This window comes from Trichechus manatus, unplaced genomic scaffold, assembly GCF_000243295.1.
Source record: "Trichechus manatus latirostris isolate Lorelei unplaced genomic scaffold, TriManLat1.0 scaffold00059, whole genome shotgun sequence".
Classification (NCBI taxonomy): Eukaryota; Metazoa; Chordata; class Mammalia; order Sirenia; family Trichechidae; genus Trichechus; species Trichechus manatus.
This window is the reverse complement of record NW_004443995.1, coordinates 12,766,411-12,772,416: the sequence shown is the minus strand read 5'-3', so window position 1 is coordinate 12,772,416 and position 6,006 is coordinate 12,766,411. Positions and strand designations below refer to the sequence as shown.

At 42.4% G+C, this 6,006-nt stretch overlaps 1 protein-coding gene across 1 annotated transcript in view; it reads left to right on the top strand.

Annotated features, from left to right (window-relative positions):
- The first annotated feature begins 265 nt into the window (after window positions 1-265).
- MMAA (metabolism of cobalamin associated A) overlaps window positions 266-6,006 on the top strand; it is a 28,008-nt gene continuing 22,267 nt past the window's right edge. The window contains exon 1 of the mRNA XM_004378847.2: window positions 266-281. The gene's annotated coding sequence lies outside the window, so the exon portion shown is untranslated. The remainder of the gene's footprint in view (window positions 282-6,006) is intronic.

Genomic DNA, 6,006 nt, shown 5'->3' with positions numbered 1-6,006 from the left:
CTTCACTTCCCCAAGAACTTCCCGGTGCCTGGCCAACCTCCACACCCTGCCAAACACCAGCCTTTCCAGCTCGCGCCCTCTCAGCAGCGAGGCGGCACTGCGGCCACTTCTTCCGGGATCCTAGCCACGCCCCACGCCGCCACCAGCACCACCCCCCGGCCACACCCCTTACCCCCTGCGCCCGGTTGTGTGCGCTGCGCCTGCGCGCCTCCAGGAGAGCCTGGAGGGGCGGACCAGGCGGAAGGGGCGGGGCTAGGCTGCACTTCCCCGGTCTCAGGCGGGTGAGTATGAGGGGCGGGAGCAGAGGGCCGCGTGCGGGAGTTGGGGCCGCGCTCCCGCCCGGGTCGCGGGGTTACGGAGGGCCAGTCCCGGCGTCGGGGGCGCCCCCTGCAGGATTGAGGTGGGGGAGGAATAAAGGATGTTAAATGGATGATGTTAGGGGTGCGGCATAGTAGGGGGACAGGCAGGTGTAGGCAAATGGGTTAAGAGGCAAAGTTCTTGTTTGGCTTTTCCTTAGCAAAGAAATGCCCTGTAAACAGTGTTTTAAAATTTTCATTATTTTGGACAGGTTGATGAGCTGGCGTCTTTGGTAAGGCGGCTCGTCCCTTGCTGCCCCCAAGCCCGGCGACTGGTTGTTTTTAACCCGAGCTGTCGAGTAGGTTCTGACTCATAGCCACCCTATAAGACAGAGTAGAACTGTCCCATAGAGTTTCCAAGGAGCAGCTAGTGGATTTGAACTGCTGACCTTGTGGGTAACAGTCGAGCTCTTAACTACTACACCAATATATATCTGTATCTATATATATATAAATAGAATTCAGATTGGAAGCCACAAACGGTACCTCCAGGTTCTGTTAAGTAAACCGTGATTGGGGCAAGGGTTGGGTCGCTTCCAACAGAGAACGATGCTCTCATCAAATAATATGTACTTCCTAATTAGAAAATGAAAAGCAACCTAAGCCAAAGTGATAGGGTAGAATTTTCTACTCATTTTATTACCTTTCTTAAGAGTTGTACCCTAATACATTTTGGAAAACAGGAATAAAAATTTTTCTAAGTGAGTAGAAAACTGGAAGTTTCCTGCAGGTTTGTGTGGGATTCTTAATTATTTTTGGGTAGTTTACAATATCTAGAATATATTATTACATAGTAAACACTTCATATAGGTTTGTGTTCAAAGTGTTGCTGTTGTTGTTAGGTGCCGTCAATTCTTTCCGGACTCATCGTGACCCTATGTACAACAGAATGAAACACTGCCAGGTCCTGTGCCATCCTCACAATGCTTGCTGTGTTTGAGCCCATTGTTGCAGCCACTATGTCAATTTGTTTCATTGAGGGTCTTCTTCTTTTTCATTGACCCTCTACTTTACAAGTATGATGTCCCTTTTCAGGGACTGAGCCCTCCTGATAACACGTCCAAAGTACATGAGATGAAGTCTCACCATCCTTGCTTCTAAGGGGCATTCTGGCTATACTTCTTCCAAGAAAGATTTGTTTGTTCTTCTGGCAGTCCATGGTATATTTAATATTCTTTGCAGATGCCGTAATTCAAAGGCATCAGTAGTTCTTCGGTCTTTCTTATGCATTGTCCAGCTTTCACATGCATATGAGGCTATTGAAAATACCGTGGCTTGGGTCAGTGCACCTTAGTCCCCAAAGTGACGTCTTTGCTTTTCAACACTCTGAAGAGGTCTTTTGCAGCAAATTTGCCCATATGGTATATGGCATTTGATTTCTTGACTGCTGCTTGCATGGGTGTTGATTGTGAATCCAAGTAAAATGAAATCCTTGACAACTTCAATGTTTTCTCCGTTTATCATGATGTTGCTTATTGGTCCAGTTGTGAGGATTTTTGTTTTCTTTATGTTAAGGTGTAATCCATACTGAAGGCTGTAGTGTTCGATCTTCAACAGTAAGTGCTTAATGTCCTCTTTACTTTCAGCAAGCAAGGTTGTGTCATCTGTATATCACAGGTTGTTCGAGTCTTCCTCCAATCCTGATGCTGCGTTCTTCTTCATACAGTCCAGCTTCTCTGATTATTTTCTCAACATACATTCCTGTGGTGAAAGGATACAACCCTGACACACACCTTTCCTGATTTTAAATCACGCAGTATCCCTTTGTTCTGTTTGAACATACTGCCTCTTGGTCTGTGTACAGGTTCTTCATGAGCGCAGTTAAGTGTCCTGGAATTCTCATTCTTCGCAATGTTATCCATGATTTGTTATGATCCACACAGTCGAATGCCTTTGCATAGCCAGTAAAACACAGGTAAACATCTTTCTAGTATTCTCTGCTTTCAGCCAGGATCCATCTAACATCAGCAATGATATCCCTCATTCCATGTCCTCTTTTGAATCCAGCTTGAATTTCTGGAAGTTCCCTGTTGATGTACTGCTGCAACTGTTTTTGAGCATAATTTTACTTGCATGTGATATTTATGCTATTGTTAGATAATTTCCCCATTCCATTGGATCCAAGTTCATCAGTTACATGTTCTGCCTTCTACCAAACATTTGAATATGATTCAGACAAGTTCTTTGCCACTGCATGAAAAGCACCGCCCTTCCTCCATTGTCCAATCACATGTTCATTATTTTCATTTAAAGCCTTACCAGAAGCACATCTAATGTTCACATTTCTAGCAACATTCTGTTGCTGATGCCGTATGTATTCTCTAAGACGATAGAGACTTTCTCTATAGCCCTCCTTACTTCCTTCAGAGCCTTAAGAATCACCATTGACGTTCATAATTCTAGCAACAGTTTCTTCAAGGCAATCTAGGCTTTTACTATTAGGCATCTTAAAACTCTTCCGGCTTCTACCCATTACCCAATTCCAAAACTGCTTCTGCATTTTATGTATCAGTTACAGCAGCACCCCCACTTCTTGGTACCAAATTCTGTCTTAGTCATCTAGTACTGCTATAACAGTAATACCGCAAATGGATGGCTTTAACAAACAGAAATTTATTTCCTCACAGTTTAGGAGGCTAGAAGTCTGAATTTAGAGCACTAGCTCTAGGGGAAGGCTTTCTCTTTCTGTCTGCTCTGGAGGAAGGTCCTTGTCTCTTCAGCTTCTGCTTCTGCTTCCTTGGAGATCTCCATGTGTCTTGGCATCTATCTTACCCCCATCTCTCTCTCTCTCCTCCCTTGTTTAATCTCTTATATCTCAAGAGATTGATTCAAGATACACCCTACAGTAAACCTGCCTTATTAACCTAACAGAGACAACCCATTCTCAAATGGGATTATAACCACAGGCATAAAAAAAAAAAAAAAAAAAAGTTGCTGTCGAGTCGATTCCGATTCGGAGCTACCCCGTAGAGTTTTCAAGGAGCAGGCTGGTGGATTGGAACTGCCAACCTTTTGGTTAGCAACCAAGCTCTTAACCACTGTGCCGCCAGGGCTCCAACTACAGGCATAGAGGTTAGGATTTACAACCCATATTTTTGGGGGACACAATGCAATCCATAATATAGGGTGTGGGAATTATTGGAGGAGCCTGAGGAGGGCAGTAAGGAGATCACGTTCATGTTTCAAGATGAGTCTTGCTGTGAAGTCTGAGAGGAAGGGTTGAAGAGAAGAAAGAGATAGAAGAGAAGTGAAAGGTCCCTTACAGTTCATTAGCACCTGGTTCTGTGCCAGGCTGTCTCATATACACTATCTCATTTCATACTCACTGTGACCCTGATGTGTAGATCTTAATGTTTCCATTTTGTACTTGAAGAAACTGAATATGAGAGACTGCCCAGGTCTAGGGTGGTAGCAGTGGGAATGAATCAAAATGTCTAAAGGTGGTGGGATTTAGAAACATGGATGGAGACTTCCCAAGCAGATGAAAACTTAAAAGTAGAAATTGGAAAATCTGAGTCTTACTGGAAAAATGATAAAAGGCAAAGTAGATAGACAGCATTAGAGAATCCCTGCATGAATTTAGTGTGTGTTCTGTGTTACTCTTATATAACAGTGACCTATTTAAAACCTTGGTTAAAAAGCCACCCTGCTCTACAAAAATTTCCTGAGATTATTAATTAAAAGAAGAAAGGAAAGCCTTCTATAGGGGCGGTGGGAGATGGTGAACAGATGAATGGCATTCGATAGTTTATCGTCAAGTCATAGTGATTAGCTCTGAGAAATGGAAACACATCGCAGTGCCTCTCTGAGTCGTGCTGCTCCACAGACACTGACCTAATATATTGATTTTGGAAATCCTGTATGCTTTTTCTTGCCAGAGTAGTTATTGAAATTGAGAATATTCATTGGCTCAATTTCAAGACAAATATCCCAAGTCACACTGGCTGCTGCTGAGCAAAGTTTTAATGAAGGAAAATATCCATATATTGAAATTAGACTTTAAAAAGAAAGCCCTGAAAATAAATATATATTTACTGTAAAATCTAGAAAAATGTACGATTTCAAAACATTGATTAACTGACTACTCAGTGTAGTGGAACTATTGACCCATGCAAAATTATGGCATTTGTTCATTCATTTCTTCTGTGAGCCATCATATACTGTGGATACAAAGATAACTCACTATCTAGAGAAAGACTGACATCTTAAAAAATGATCACAGAACTGTAATCAGCGCTATAATAGATGTGGCCAGTGCATGATGGCAAGAGGAGGGAGAGGTGACTGAAGGGTTGGGGAAAGGAGACCAGTGAACTATTAATAGAGGAGACACTTGGTTCTTGAAGCTGAGGAGGAATTTGTGAGATGATTAAAGGAGAGAAGAGCATTCTAAGCAGAAGGAACATCATGGACAACAGTCAAGGTGTATAAAAGAGCATTTCTCTATCTGGGACCCTTGTGCAGATCAGAATAGTTAGAGCAATTTGGTAAAAGTGGAGGAGGAGAATGGATTAAGTTGGAGAGGTAGACAAGGGCACTCAATAAAGAGTATGAAATATTTATGTAATGGCTGTCTTCTTAGCTGGGTTGTAAACTTCACCAGTGTGTTCCAAGGCGTGGCACAGTGCCTAGGAGTTAGTAGATTCTCAATAAATATTTGTTGAATGAATGAATTACTGAAATACAGAAAAGAAACTTTTATTTTTTTACCATAAGGCAGAGGGAACCTTATAAGTGTGTAAAGCAGAGGAGTAATATCAGCTTTGGATTTACATTTTATGAGAATAAGTGGTGGTATGGAAGATGAATTAATAATGATTATAGAGGTGGCTATAGTAGATCAGAGTTTTTCAAGCTTAAGGTTATACCCATTGGTGGGTTGGAATCATCATTTTGAAAAATGGACTAGAATAGAAAACAATATTAGAGTATATAACATGTAATAGCGGTAAGTACTTTTTGTGAAACTTTTTTCGGTAATGATGCATGTGTACTGAAGACTGGGATGTAAATGTATTTCTTCTTAGGGACTTGTGATGGTTAAGATTGTGTGTCAGCTTGGCTGGGCCATGATTCTCCGTGTTTTAATGTAATCACTCCCAGGATTGAATATACTGTGAGTAGCCAATCAGATGAAAGGGAGTCTCCTTGGGGTGTGGCCCGTATCTGTATATAAGCAGACATTCTGGCTTTTTGCTCTCTCTGGATCCTGCGGCTGCTTCCTGTCGTCTCATCTCCCGTTCTTGGGACTTGAGCTGTCAGCTTAGCTGCCGAACCTGGGATTCGTCGATCTGCACAGCCTGTGAGTGGGAGCCCTGTTCTCCGACCTTCCGATCTTGGGCTTGCCAGCTTTGTGTGACTTGGGAGAGGCCTGTACCCTGATCCACGGACTTGGGACCGCATGAGCTGTTTCCTTGATATAATCTCTCTCTATATATATATTTATACACTTTACTGGTTTTGCTTCTCTAGAGAACCCAGCCTAAGACAGGACTGTAATCAAAGCTTGAGAGCCATTATAGTAGAGATATATGGGAATGAAGGTTGAGAGGAGGGAATGGATATAAACTATATTTTTGAGGAAATCAAATGATAATCTTAAAATGCTACTGTCCATGTGAACGAACTTTCTTACAGGAAAAAGGATGCA